The sequence below is a fragment of the Propithecus coquereli genome, unplaced genomic scaffold, assembly GCF_000956105.1.
Source record: "Propithecus coquereli isolate 6110/MARCELLA unplaced genomic scaffold, Pcoq_1.0 Scaffold444, whole genome shotgun sequence".
NCBI lineage: Eukaryota > Metazoa > Chordata > Mammalia > Primates > Indriidae > Propithecus > Propithecus coquereli.
The window spans coordinates 740,594-754,265 of NW_012150219.1; the positions used below are offsets into that span (position 1 = coordinate 740,594).

The 13,672-nt window shown below is 41.3% G+C and overlaps 1 pseudogene; it reads left to right on the forward strand.

The window, feature by feature from the left end:
- Positions 1-6,394: 6,394 nt before the first annotated feature.
- Positions 6,395-7,633, forward strand: LOC105818613 (annotated as a pseudogene).
- Positions 7,634-13,672: the final 6,039 nt, after the last annotated feature.

Consider the following 13,672-nt stretch of genomic DNA (forward strand, 5'->3'; position numbering starts at 1 on the left):
GAGTTTGAGGTTGCTGTGAGCTAGGCTGACGCCATGGCACTCACTCTAGCCCGGGCAAAAGAGTGAGACTCTGTCTCAAAAAAATAAAAAATAAATAAACGCCTACTGTGTGCGAGGTATTGTTCAAAGAGCTAAGAATGTAGTGGTGAACAAAAATCCTTGCTCTTCTGGAGTTTACATTCTACTGAGGGTAAAACACACAATAAATAAAATCAGTAACTTTGATAGTGAGATGAAAGGCAAGAAGTGCCAGATTGCTATTTCTTTCACCCAGCTCTAGATAAACTGAGTGGTTTTTAGTAGCCGTGTTATATGGGAGGTTGGCGGGAAGAGAGAGTAGTGAGTGGAAAATCTAGAACCTCTCGAACCATACTCAGTCGTACACGCATTGTGAGAGGTGCAGGAAACTGAGAGTGAGTGAAGGAACTGCAAGTACACAGGGCTCTTCTCTCTTGCTCACTCTGGGACGGCTTCCCCATTGTTGAAAAATAATTTCTTCTCTGTCCCGTTCGCGCACTCTTTCTCTCAGTATCTCTTGATCTAACGATTGCTCAATCTTTCTTGCCAAGGGAATACAGTTTACTTTGTATACGCTCATAGCATAACATGCTGTGGCTGAAGGGGCCCCTCCAAACAATGCTTTGGAGCCTTGTGCAAGCCTTAGAGGACACTTTTCTCTGGACCAGGCCTCCTTGCTTTGCTTCTTGCAAAATGCAGTAAGACAATTTCAGGATACCAACAACAAAGGACTTTCACTGTCCCTTTAGTGCCTATCCAAGATAGTACTAAGAAACATTCAGATACTCTCCAACCTTCTGCTGAAAGTGATTTTTTTTTCCTTTCTAACTTCTGAGCAGTGTGGATCCCATAGCCCATTCCAGAAGAGGAGCAGGCACAGAGGAGTTTCCCTAAATCCAAAGCTGGGTCATGGGCACAATCAGACAATCTCTTAAAAGGTGGTTTTGCTATTACCTGTGGGGACCCAAGTGGTGGGCCTATGACTTCCAGTCTCTATTTTCTCCCCTCCCTCCATACATTAAGGAGGTAACCCCTGTATTTTTTTTAGTAGAAACATTAAATAACAAGAAAGAATTTTTAGATAAAAATCAACTTCTCAGAGGGTTTGATGAGCTTTGCATGTTCCCGTGCTTTAGTGCAAATACATATAATTTATCTCATAAGAAGGAACACAGAATTTATTGTAACATGCTTAATGGTCCCAGTTTCTTGCTTCCATCTGTGGAAAGAAAAATAATCCCATAATTACTTGGTAAGAGTCAAGAGGTCTTCAGACAGCCAAGGAAACAATCAATAGAGTGAACAGACAACTTACAAAGTGGGAGAAAATATTTGCATGCCATACATCTGATAAAGGGCTGATAACCAGAATCTACAAAGAACTCAAGCAAATCAGCAAGAAAAAACTCAACCACATTAGAAAGTGGGCAAAAGACATAAACAGAAACTTTTCAAAAGAAGATGGACTAATGGCCAACAAACATGAAAAAATGCTCAACATCTGCTAATTATCAGAGAAATGCAAATCAAAACCACAATGAGATATCACCGAACTCCACTGAGAATGGCTTTTATAAAAAAATCCCCAAACAACAAATGCTGGTGTGAATGTGGAGAGATAGGAACACTTACACACTGTTGATAGGACTGCAAACTAGTACAACCTCTATGGAAAACAGTATGGAGATGCTTTAAAGAACTAAAAGCAGACCTACCATTTGATCCAGCAATCCCACTACTGGGTATTTACCCAAAGGAAAAAAAGATGTTTTATAAAAAGACACCTGCACCTGAATATTTATAGCAGCACAATTCACAATTGCAAAGATGTGGAAACAACCCAAGTGCCCATCAATACATGAGTGGATTAATAAAATATGGTATATGTGTACCATGGAGTACTACTCAGTCATAAAAAAAATGGTAAACTAATACCTCTTGTATTAACCTGTATGGAACTGAAGACCATTCTTCTAAGTGAAGTGTCACAAGAATGGAAAAACAAACACCACATGTACTCACTATTAAATTGGAACAAATCAAACAACACTATGTGTACATATGAAAATAAAGCTCATTGGAAATCAAGCAGGTGGGAGGGGGGAGGAGAGGATGAGTAAATTCACACCTAACAGGAACAATGTACACTATCTGGGTGATGGGCATACTTATAACTTTGACTCAATCTGTACAAAAGTAATTTATGTAACCAAAACTTTTGTACCGCCATAATACTCTGAAATAAAATAAAATAGTCTTTAGGACCTTGGAAGAGAACTTGACTGACAGTCTCTAGATACAAATAGAGAAAAACAAATCTAAGTGACCCACTGCTGAACCCCAGGCAGCCCCATGGCTAACCCATGCCTTGGTTAAATATAAGTTCTTGGTTACACAAAGTGAAAGTTCAGAGTAGTTCTCAAAAGGAGGAATGTTAAATCTTCAGGTTGTGATTGTTTGTTTTTTCCCCTTTTCCTTCTTTGTTTTTAGTTTTAATTATAGTAGTTACTGTCATTCCAACACTCAACATAATAATCTGGCTTTATATCATCCCTTTAAAAAGGAGGCACATTTGGCTGCACAGAGCCTGCTGGGTAGCAGTTGCGCCCTATAGGTGGGGCATGTTCTTTTCATTTCACTACAGTCCCCACCCTGCCCCTGTCTCTCATTTATGTTACTTTCCTCTTCCTGTTGACATTTGAGCTTGTAATGCCTGCCCTACTATGTAAATGCACCGTGTAAATGTGGGCATGATGAATCGTGGGAAAGACAGACGCTGGTCAAATAATCTCCAACTGCAACAGTGATAAGCACAGGAAGGAAACGTAGATGGCATTGTGAAACCCTAGCTTCAGGGTTGAGGGAAGGGACACCTTGAAGCATTGTAGCTTCAGCAAAGATCTGACCACTACAAAGGTGGAAACTAGGCAGAAAGGATACAGCAAGTGTTCCCAGCAGAGGGGAAGGACGTACAAAGTCCTGAGGTGGGACAGCACATGGCCCAGGTTCCAGTTACCATCGCTACGAAAGAAATCACTCCTGTTGATTTAAAAGAACAGAATTTTATTATCTCTCTTGGATTCTGTGGGTCAGGAATTGGGGAAGGGTTTGCCTGAGAGACTCTAACTTGGGATCTGCAATATGGAGCTGGACCACAGGGGCACAGAGCATCTGGGGGCTAACTGGGCATCTCTCTCTTTATGCAGCCTGACGGCCCATCCCTGTGGTCTCTTGGCTTGGGCTAATTTGAGCTTCCTGTAGTATAGTGGCCTGAGTGCTGTCGAATTGTTTACATGGCAGCCAAAGGCTTCAAGAGTTAAGTATTCCAGCCAGCAAGGCAGAGCTGCATTGCCCTATGTGACCTAGCTTTGGATGTCACATAAAACAACATTCACTATACATTACTGGCTACAAATAAGACACAAGTTTGTCCAGATCCAAGGGCAGGGGAATTAGCTCTACCTCCTGACAGAGGAGTGGCAAAGATCAAAAACAGCATGTAAGAGAGGAGACACTGTTGAGTGATCTCTGGAAAATACGATCACCACAGCCCATGCTATAGAACTGAAAAGGCCAGCGTGGCTGCCACTCAGCAGACGGGAGCATGATTCACGATTAAGCTGAAGATCAGCAAAGGCCAGGCAACACCTTGCTCACAGACCTTGTTAAGGAGTTCTGTCTCTATTGTAAGAGCAATGAGATGCCACTGGAGAGTTTTAAACAGGAAGTGACATGGGCAGATTTAAGTTTTGCAAAGATTCTCTAGCTAGTCAGTGGAGAAGGGACTGGCTTCTACGAAGAAGGTGCATTGTACCTGTTAGGTGTGAGGGGAGGTCCAAGTGGGGCTCAGCGAAGGGCCTGCTGCAGTGCTCCAGGTGGGAGAGGACAGTGGCCTGGATTTGGGTGATGGTGGACATGGGAGAAAAATGAATGGATTTAAGAGTTACTTAGGAGAACGTACAGGACATGGACCTGGATGGCAGCAGGGGGGGAAGTGTAAGAGAAGTATCAAGAATGATTGCTAGATTTCTAGAAGATAAGGATGTTTTTTTTCCAAACACTTTGAGTCTGGCATGCCTTGTAGACATTTAAGTAGAAATGGCAAGGAGGCGGGTCTGGAGCTCAGAGGAAAGTCAGGGCTAAAAACACAAATATGTGAGTCAGTAGCATTTGAGAGGTAATTGAAGCCTTGGCAATGGATGTTGACACCTGAGGAATTATCTCTGCTCTGCTCTCTTAGCCTCTCAGCAGAACTTTGCACCCTTGTAATTACTCAATTATTTGCTGAGTATCTCTGTTTGGCTAGAACTAAGTGGTCAATTTCCACAGGAGCAGGGACTCAGACTGTCCTCGTCACCACGGTGTCCCTGGCCCCTAACATAGTGCTGGGTATACAGTGAGTACATGATAAATTTCCACTAACTGCTCAAAAATGGCAGCCTCACTGATCTCTGCTAGAATCCTGAAAAACAGGGAACACCTGTAGGATCGATTGGTGTATATCAGGGTTACTGTGACATGTGTTGCACAGGGAAACAAGGTTGAGAAATACTTGCTGGTCTAAATAAGTGATTACCAAGTTTATTTGAGGTACACTGCTCCCCTAGGGCTGTTTAAGAATCTTAGGAGGACAACAGTTAGAAGATATAATGGAAGACCCCGTTTAAAAAGCAATGAAAAAAAGACAAATTCCTAGGGAAAAAATTTACAAGAAACACAATCTGTGTGAGGGAAAATTTTAAATTCTACAGAAGGACACAGAAAAAGGCTTGAACAAAGAGAAATATAAGCTATTAATGTGTTCTTAGTTAGGAAGGCTCCTACTCATTAAAATGTCACTTAAGACATTTTGTGAGATCCCGATAAAAATACAAACAGAATTTTGTTTTGGAACTAGATGAGCCATGTCTACATTCTTATGGAAAAATTAACAAGAAAACACAACCAGGAACTTTCTGGAAACTCCTGACCAAAGAGCAAACATGTTATAAAGTATTACTTATTAAAACATGTAGGTGCTAGTGCCTGATTAGCTCCATGATCAGTGGACAAAAAATTCCTAGATATACCCAATATTAATTTAATATTCAGTAAAAGTAGTGTTTCAAGTTGGTGAGGAAAAGATGGATTTCATTCAATAAATGGTTTGGGACAACAGCGTATTCTGGAGGGGAAAAAAGTTAAGTCCATATATACTAAGAATCATGCTAAATGGATCAAGGATTTAAATGGAAAAAAGGAAACCATAAAAATACCAGAAGAATCCCTGGAAATATTCTTTTATCATTCTCAAGTGGAGAATGCCCTTTTAACTGTGACATAACATTCAAGACCCTTAAAGAAAAAGATCAATTCATTTAACTTCAGGAAAGTAAAAAATAAAAATATAGGCAGTAAAAAGACAAATAACAGACTAGAAAAAGCTTTCATCTCTATCATGGGAAAGGCAAATTTCATAACATATAAAGAGTGCCAGGCCGGGCACAGTGGCTCACGCCTGTAATCTGGGCACTCTGGGAGGCCGAGGCGGGCGGATCGTTTGAGCTCAGGAGTTCGAGACCAGCCTGAGCAAGAGCGAGACCCCGTCTCTACTAAAAATAAAAAGAAATTAATCGGACAACTAAAACTATAGAGAAAAAATTAGCCAGGCATGGTGGCACATGCCTGTAGTCCCAGCTACTCGGGAGGCTGAGGCAGGAGGATAGCTTGAGCCCAGGAGTTTGAGGTTGCTGTGAGCTAGGCTGACGTCACGGCACTCTAGCCCGGGCAACAGAGCGAGACTCTGTCCAAAAAAAAAAAAAGAGTGCCTACAAATAACACAAAGATTAACAACCACATAGAAAAATTGGGGTTGTGGTATGCTGGGATCGTGCCACTGCACTCGGGCCTGGGCAATAGAGGGAGATCCTGTCTCAAAGAAAAAGAATAATGCATAAAAGATAGCAACAGATAGTTCATGGTAAAGGAAAAACAGTTCTTAGAAATAATATGAATTCAAAGATATTAGCAGAAGGATAGTTTGTAATAGCAAAAGTTTGGAAATAATATCAGTATCCATCAACCTAAGATTAGCTAAATAAGTTATGACATATTCATACAATGGAATAATAATCAGTAGGTTTTTTAAATAAAGAATAAGGAAAGACATTGTAAAGAGAACAAAAGAGCAAGCCACGGACTTGGAAAAATATGTGCAAATCACATATGTGATAGAGAATTTGTATCTGGAATATATTAAGAATACTTAAAACTTAATAAGAAAACAACCCAAGAAAGAAAAACAAATGGGCAAAAGATCTGAAAAGACACTTCACCAAAGAAGGTTATAAAGATATATGGACGGCAAATAAGCATATGAAAAGATGTCATTAGGGAAATGCAAATAAAACACACACCCACTCTTCCTCTGGGTGCCATATTGAACTCGAGTTGGAAGGGGCGAGTCCGGTCTCAAAATGGGGGTAAAACCGCTGTCTCTGGGTCGCCCCCAGCTGGCCGTCGCTGCCGCAGCAGGGGGGAGGAAGGCCATGATCCAAAGGAACCAGAGTAGTTCAGAAAACTGTTTATTGTCAGCCTGAGCTTTGAAACTACAGATGATAGTTTAAGAGAACATTTTGAGAAATGGGGCACACTCACAGATAGTGTGGGAATGAGAGACCCCCAAATGAAACATTCTAGAGGCTTTGGTTTTGTGACTTACTCCTGTGTGGAAGAGGTGGATGCAGCAATGTGTGCTCGAGCACACAAGGTGGATGGGCCTGTTGTGCAACCAAAGAGCTGTTTCTAGAGGGGATTCTGTAAAGCCAGTGCCCATCTAACAGTGAAGAACATTTTTGTCGGTGATATTAAAGAAGATACCGAAGAATGTAATTTGAGAGACTACTTTGAACAGTAGGGCAAGATTGAAACCATAGAAGTTATAGAGGACAGGCAGAGTGGAAAAAAGACAGGATTTGGCTTTGTCATTTTTGATGATCATGATACTGTTGATAAAATTGTTGTTCAGAAATAGCACATTATTAATGGGCATAATTGTGAAGTGAAAAAGGCCCTTTCTAAACGAGACACATAGTCTGCTGGATGGCAAAGAGGTCACAGAGGTGGATCTGGCAAATTTGTGGGTCGTGGAGGAAACTTTGGAGGTGGTGGAGGTCATTTTGGCCATGGTGGAAACTTTGGTAGAAGAGGAGGCTATGGTGGCAGAGGTGGTGTCAGCAGAAATAGTTATGGAGGAGGTGATGGTGGCAACTATGGAGGCGGTCCTGGTATAGTAGTAGAGGGGGCTGTGGTGGTGGGGGACCAGGATACGGAAACCAAGGTGGTGGATATGGCAGTGGTGGAGGAGGATATGACGGTTACAATGAAGGAGGAAATTTTGGAGGTGGTAACTATGGTGGTGGTGGGAACTATAATGATTTTGGAAATTACAGTGGACAACAGCAATCAAATCACGGACCCATGAAAGGGGGCAATTTTGGTGGAAGAAGCTCGGGCAGTCCATATGGCGATGATTATGGATCTGGTGGTGGAAGTGGTGGGTATGGTAGCAGAAGGTTCTAAAAACAGCAGAAAAGGGCTACAGTTCTTAGCAGGAGAGAGAGCGAGGAGTTGTCAGGAAAGCTACAGGTTACTTTGAGACAGTCGTCCCAAATGCATTAGAGGAACTGTAAAAATCTGCCACAAAAGGAAAAATGACCCATAGCCAGAAAAGTTATTGCAACTTAAACAGGAAACCCTTCTTGTTCAGGACTGTCATAGCCACAGTTTGCAAAAAGTGCAGCTATTGATTAATGCAATGTAGTGTCAATTATATGTACATTCCTGAGGTCTTTTATCTGTCGTAGCTTTTTCTTTTTCTTTTTCTTTTCATTACATCAGGTATATTGCCCTGTAAATTGTGGTAGTGGTACCAGGAATAAAAAATTAAGGAATTTTTAACTTTTCAAAAAAAATTAAAATTAAAAAGCACACGCCCATAAATACACACACACTGAGATACCACTACACACTTACTAGAATAGCTAAAATAAAAAATAAAAATAAACTGACAACATCAAATAGGAGAATGCAGAGCAACAGGAACTCGTGTTGCTAATGGGACTACAAAGTGGTCCAGCCGCTTGGTAAGACAGGTCGGCAGTTGCGTATAAAGTTAAACATAGACTTGCCATACAACACAGCAAGCTCAGTCTTAGGTATTTATACAAGTGATTTAAAACTTACATTCAGCTTTGCGCAGTGGCAGTATCGTAGCCAATGAAGTTCGTCCAAGGCGCAATTATTGCTAATTGAAAACTTTTCCCAATACCCCGCCATGACGACTTGAAATACAGTCAGCATTGGCAATATTTTAAAGTCTCTACAGAGACTGAATTAAAAAAAAACTTACATTCACACTAAAACCTTACACTAATGTTGATAGTAGCTTTATTCATAACAGCCAAAATGTCCTTCAACAGATGAATGGACAAATAAACTGTGGTACACCCATGCAATGGAATGCTAGTCAGAAATAACAAAGAGCTGTGTTCATGGATGAATCTTTTTGTGTTTGTTTTGAGACAGAGTCTAGCTCCATCACCCAGGCTGGCGTGCAGTGGTACAATCACAGTGCACTGCAACCTCTAACTCCTGGGCTCAAGCGATCCTCCTGCCTCAGCCTCCCGAGTAGCTGGGACTACAGACATGTGCCACCACACCCAGCTCATTTTCTTCATTTTTAGTAGAGACGGTCTTGCTTTTGCTCAGGGCTCAGGCTGGTCTCAAACTCCTGGCCTCAAGTGATCCTCCAGTCTCAGCCTCCCAGAGAGCTGGGATTACTCTCTGGGATTACTCTCATGAGCCACCTCGCCTGGCCAGATTTTACATTGTCTATATTAATTGGCTGTTTTCCCAAGACATCCATGAGGTACCTTTTTCTAAGAGCTATCTTACCTGTTGATTTTTCATAGATCTATGAAGTATATAATACATACAACTTATAATAACTTTATTCTAATGCTTATAGACCTTGGGAAAATGGGGAATCATAGTCACTCATTCATTTATTCACTCAGTAGATAGTTAGATATTACTGAGCATTAACTATGTGTCAGGCACAAAGAATACTGAGGTGAACAAGATAAAGAAACCCCTGCCCTCATAGAGGTTACATGAATGGCCTCTCTCTGTTTTTCTCTCCTGGTCTTTTTCTCTTGCCCACTGTCCTTAAAAAAAAAAAAAAAAAAAAAATCTTGACAGGATTTTGTACAGGGATATTATGGGCTCCAGGGCAATTGAGGTAAGAAGTAGTGAGCATGAGTTAGTTCTAGGTCAACAAGGTAGCCCCTGTTGGCTTAGCTGACCCGGTTATTTCTCAAATTTAATACTGAGTAACCCAATGGGAAAAACAAATCCCTCATGACATAAGTTTAAAATGATCCTAGGAGAATCTGTGACTTATCTCAAGGTTATTTGGAAACAGGAGGGTATATTTTCATATTATACTGGAGGCAGAAGGCTAAAGAGTGTCATTTTCCCCACAGTGAAGGAAACCTTTTTGGTCATGCAAAACAGCCTTTGGCTTCGTGCAAATTATTTCTCAATATGAGCACAAGTGTTCTTGTTATATTCAAATATTACCTGGTCTCTAGATAATTTCTATGTTTTATTACAAAGTTTTAAAAATTAAATTTCTTTTTTTTTTTTTTTTTTTTGAGACAGAGTCTCACTCTTTTGCCCGGGCTAGAGTGCCGTGGCGTCAGCCTAGCTCACAGCAACCTCAAACTCCTGGGCTCAAGCGATCCTCCTGCCTCAGCCTCCTGAGTAGCTGCGACTACAGGCATGTGCCACCATGCCCGGCTAATTTTTTCTATAAATTTTTAGTTGTCCAGCTAATTTCTTTCTATTTTAGTAGAGACGGGGGTCTCGCTCTTGCTCAGGCTGGTCTCGAACTCCTGAGCTCAAATGATCCACTCACCTTGGCCTCCCAGAGTGCCGTTTAGGAGTTTTAAGTGACTGAGAGAATTTTATTACCTGAGAATGACTGAAGGAGCCATGAGACTTGCCCTAGACTTCATTCGAGGGTGTGGGGGAAGAACGGGCTTCACAGACACAAATTGAACATGCAAAGAGTAAACTTTGCATCCAAGAATAAACTTGTTTTCTGCCTACAGCCCTTGGGTCCCATCTGTTCAACCAATTGGCTACACTTAGTTTTCTATGTACTTATCACCAGTTGATCCATAAAATCTCTGACAGAAATAGAAGTCTCTCAATAGATTCAAAACCATCAGGAAACTTGCACATTTCTCTCTTTTATCTTGGAGACGTCCCCGACCCCCTGTGATTGTTCTGCTCTCCTGCTCCAATTGGGACTGCTTCCTCTCTAGACCTGCTGGGCAGCTGTGGCACCGGCTCTTGCTTTTGCCTCTTTTCTGGGCTGGATCTCCTGTTTCCTGGATTCCACGAGTTCCTTTTGCATGATTTTCTCGCTCATGCTCCACTCACTTCCTGACAAAGGGGCATAGAAGAGAAAAATTTGATACCTTGCATATCTTTGTTCTATCCTCCCACTTCATGGATTATTTGGCTGGGTATAGAATGCTAGGTAAGAAATCATTGCCCTTCAGAAACAGTCTTTCTCATACCAAAGGGAATGTGTTTCTTAGCTACATTATACTTAGCTAAAGTATATTTATACTTTTTTCTTCCTCCCCTTCTCTCTCTCCTCCTTCTCCGCCTCTTCCTCTTTCTTTTTGGTAGTGGTAGAGGAACATTCTACATCCTAGGTTTTCAAAATCTAGAACTGTCAAAAAGCACACAACTGTTTTCCTAACATAGATTTTTATTTACATGGCAGAAAAGGGATATGAAACTTACTTCTTTTCCCCCTGAGATAGAGTCTCGCTCTGTTGCCCAGAGATAGAGTGCCGTGGCTTCAAACTAGCTCACAGCAACCTCACACTCCTGGGCTCAAGTGATCCTCCTGCCTCAGCCTCCCGAGTAGCTGGGGCTACAGACGTACACCACCATGCCTGGCTAATTTTTTCTATTTTTAGTAGAGGCAGGGGTCTTGCTCTTGAACTCCTGAACTCAAGCGATCCTCACACCTTGGCCTCCCAGAGTGCTAGGATTACAGGCGTGAGCCACTGCACACGGCCTGGCACTTACACTTTGTATTGTGTTTGAATTATTGTTAACCGTGAGAACATGCTTATATAGTCATGTGTTGCTTTGCTTGGTCAAAAAATGTTTGCTTGGGCCGGGTGCGGTGGCTCACGCCTGTAATCCTAGCACTCTGGGAGGCCGAGGCGGGCGGATTGTTTGAGCTCAGGAGTTCGAGACCAGCCTGAGCAAGAGCGAGACCCCGTCTCTACTAAAAATAGAAAGAAATTAATCGGACAACTAAAAATATATAGAAAAAAATTAGCCGGGCATGGTGGCACATGCCTGTAGTCCCAGCTACTCGGGAGGCTGAGGCAGAAGGATTGCTTGAGCCCAGGAGTTTGAGGTTGCTGTGAGCTAGGCTGACGCCATGGCACTCACTCTAGCCAGGGCAACAGAGTGAGACTCTGTCTCAAAAAAAAAAAAAAAAAAAAAAAAAAAAAAAAAAGTTTGCTTGTTTCTTGAAAAATAGTAAAATGAATTTTGTATCATCCCTAATACTGCAACTAATCTCCTTAATTTTTTCTTCTTTTTATTATTTATTGAGGTGAATTCACATAACATAAAATTAACATTTTGCGGTGAACAATTCAGTGATATTTAGTATATTCACAATGTTGTGCGACCATGATGTCTATCTAGTTCCACAACATTTTAATCACTCCAAAAAGAAACCTGGCACCCATTAAGCAGTTACCGCTCATTCCCACCACCCCAAATCTCTGGCAACCACCAATCTCCTTTCTGTTGCTATGGATTTATCTATTCTGAATATTTCATATGAATGGGACCATTGTGTCTAACTTCTTCCACTTAGCACAATGTTTTTGAGGTTCATCCACATTGTAGCAGGTATCTGTACTTCATTCCTTTCTATGGCTGAATATTTAATTGCATGGATATACTGTAATTTGTTTATCCGTTCATCTATTAATGGACATTTGGGTTGTTTCCACCTTTGAGCTGTTGCGAGTAGTGCTGCTGTGAACATTAATGTATAGGGATTTGTCTGAGTTCTTTTGGGTATATACCTAGGAGTGGAATTACTGGTTCATATGGTAATTCTGTGTTTACCTTTTTGAGGAACTATCGGACCGTTTTCCATAGTAGCTGAACCATTTTACGTTCCCACTGGCAATGTCTGAGGGTTTCAGTTTTTCTCATCTTTGCCAATAATTGTTATTTTTGTTTTTTTATCATAGTCACCCTAGCGGGTGTGAAGTGGTAGCTCATAGTTTTGATTTGTATTTCCCTAATGACTAATGATGTTGAGCATCTCTTTATGTGTTTTTTGGCCATTTATATATTTTCTTTGGAGAAATTTTGTTTGTTTGTTTTTCCAGCTTTATTGAGGTATAATTGACAAATAAAAATCGTTTATATTCAAGGCATACAGTGTTATGATCTGATATATGTATACATTGTGAAATTATTACCACAATCAAATTAATTAACATATCCATCACCACACATAGTTACTATCTTTTGGAGAAATGTTTATTCAAGTTCTTTTCCCATTTAAAAAAATATATTTTAAAGACAGAGTCTTGCTATGTTGCCCAGATTAGTCTTGAACTTCCTTTTTTTTCCTTTTTGGAGACAGAGTTTTGCTTTGTTGCCCGGGCTAGAATGCCGTGGTGTCAGCCTAGCTCACAGCAACCTCGAACTCCTGGGCTCAAGCGATCCTTCTGCCTCAGCCTTCTGAGTAGCTGGGACTACAGGCATGTGCCACCATGTCCGGCTAATTTTTATGTATATATATTTTTAGTTGTCCAGATCATTTCTTTCTATTTTTTAGTAGAGACGGGGTCTCGCTCTTGCTCAGGCTGGTCTCGAACTCCTGACCTCAAGCAATCCACCCGCCTCGGCCTCCCAGAGTGCTAGGATTACAGGCGTGAGCCACCGCGCCCGGCCAGTCTTGAACTTCTGGGCTCAAGTGATCCTCCTACCTCAGACTCCAAAATAGCTGAGACTACAGGCATGAGTCACCACGTCCGGCATTTGTCCTTGTTAATTGTACAAAGAGAGGAATGTAAATGGAGCAATGTTAGAAGAAAGACCGGAAAATGAAAGCGATGGTTTTGTTGAAATGGTAGGATATAGGTGTCTTTCTCAAAATTTCTTTAATCATATAACAGTGTTTTTTGTACTATGAATTTTTATTTAGTATAATCAACATACATTAATGGTGTTTTAACAATAAATATGTCAAACAATTTTTGAGAAAAAAATCAATTCATAACACCTATTCTAAGAATGTAGAGGTTGGATATGGTATGGAAAAGTTGGTGCAGCTACAGGAGGAAATGAGAACAAGACTCGGCAGGAAGAAGTTTATTACACTCACAGGTCCCAGAGAGGGGATCGCTGCATGCCTGAAGGAAGCACCGGGTTTTGGTCACATGGCAAAAGACAGGAGTGAGGGGCAAAGCCTGACCTAGACTCTTTATTGGGGGTACATGGGGAAAGGCAAGGCAGGGCAAAGCAGGCTAGGTTTGGCTAGTTTGCA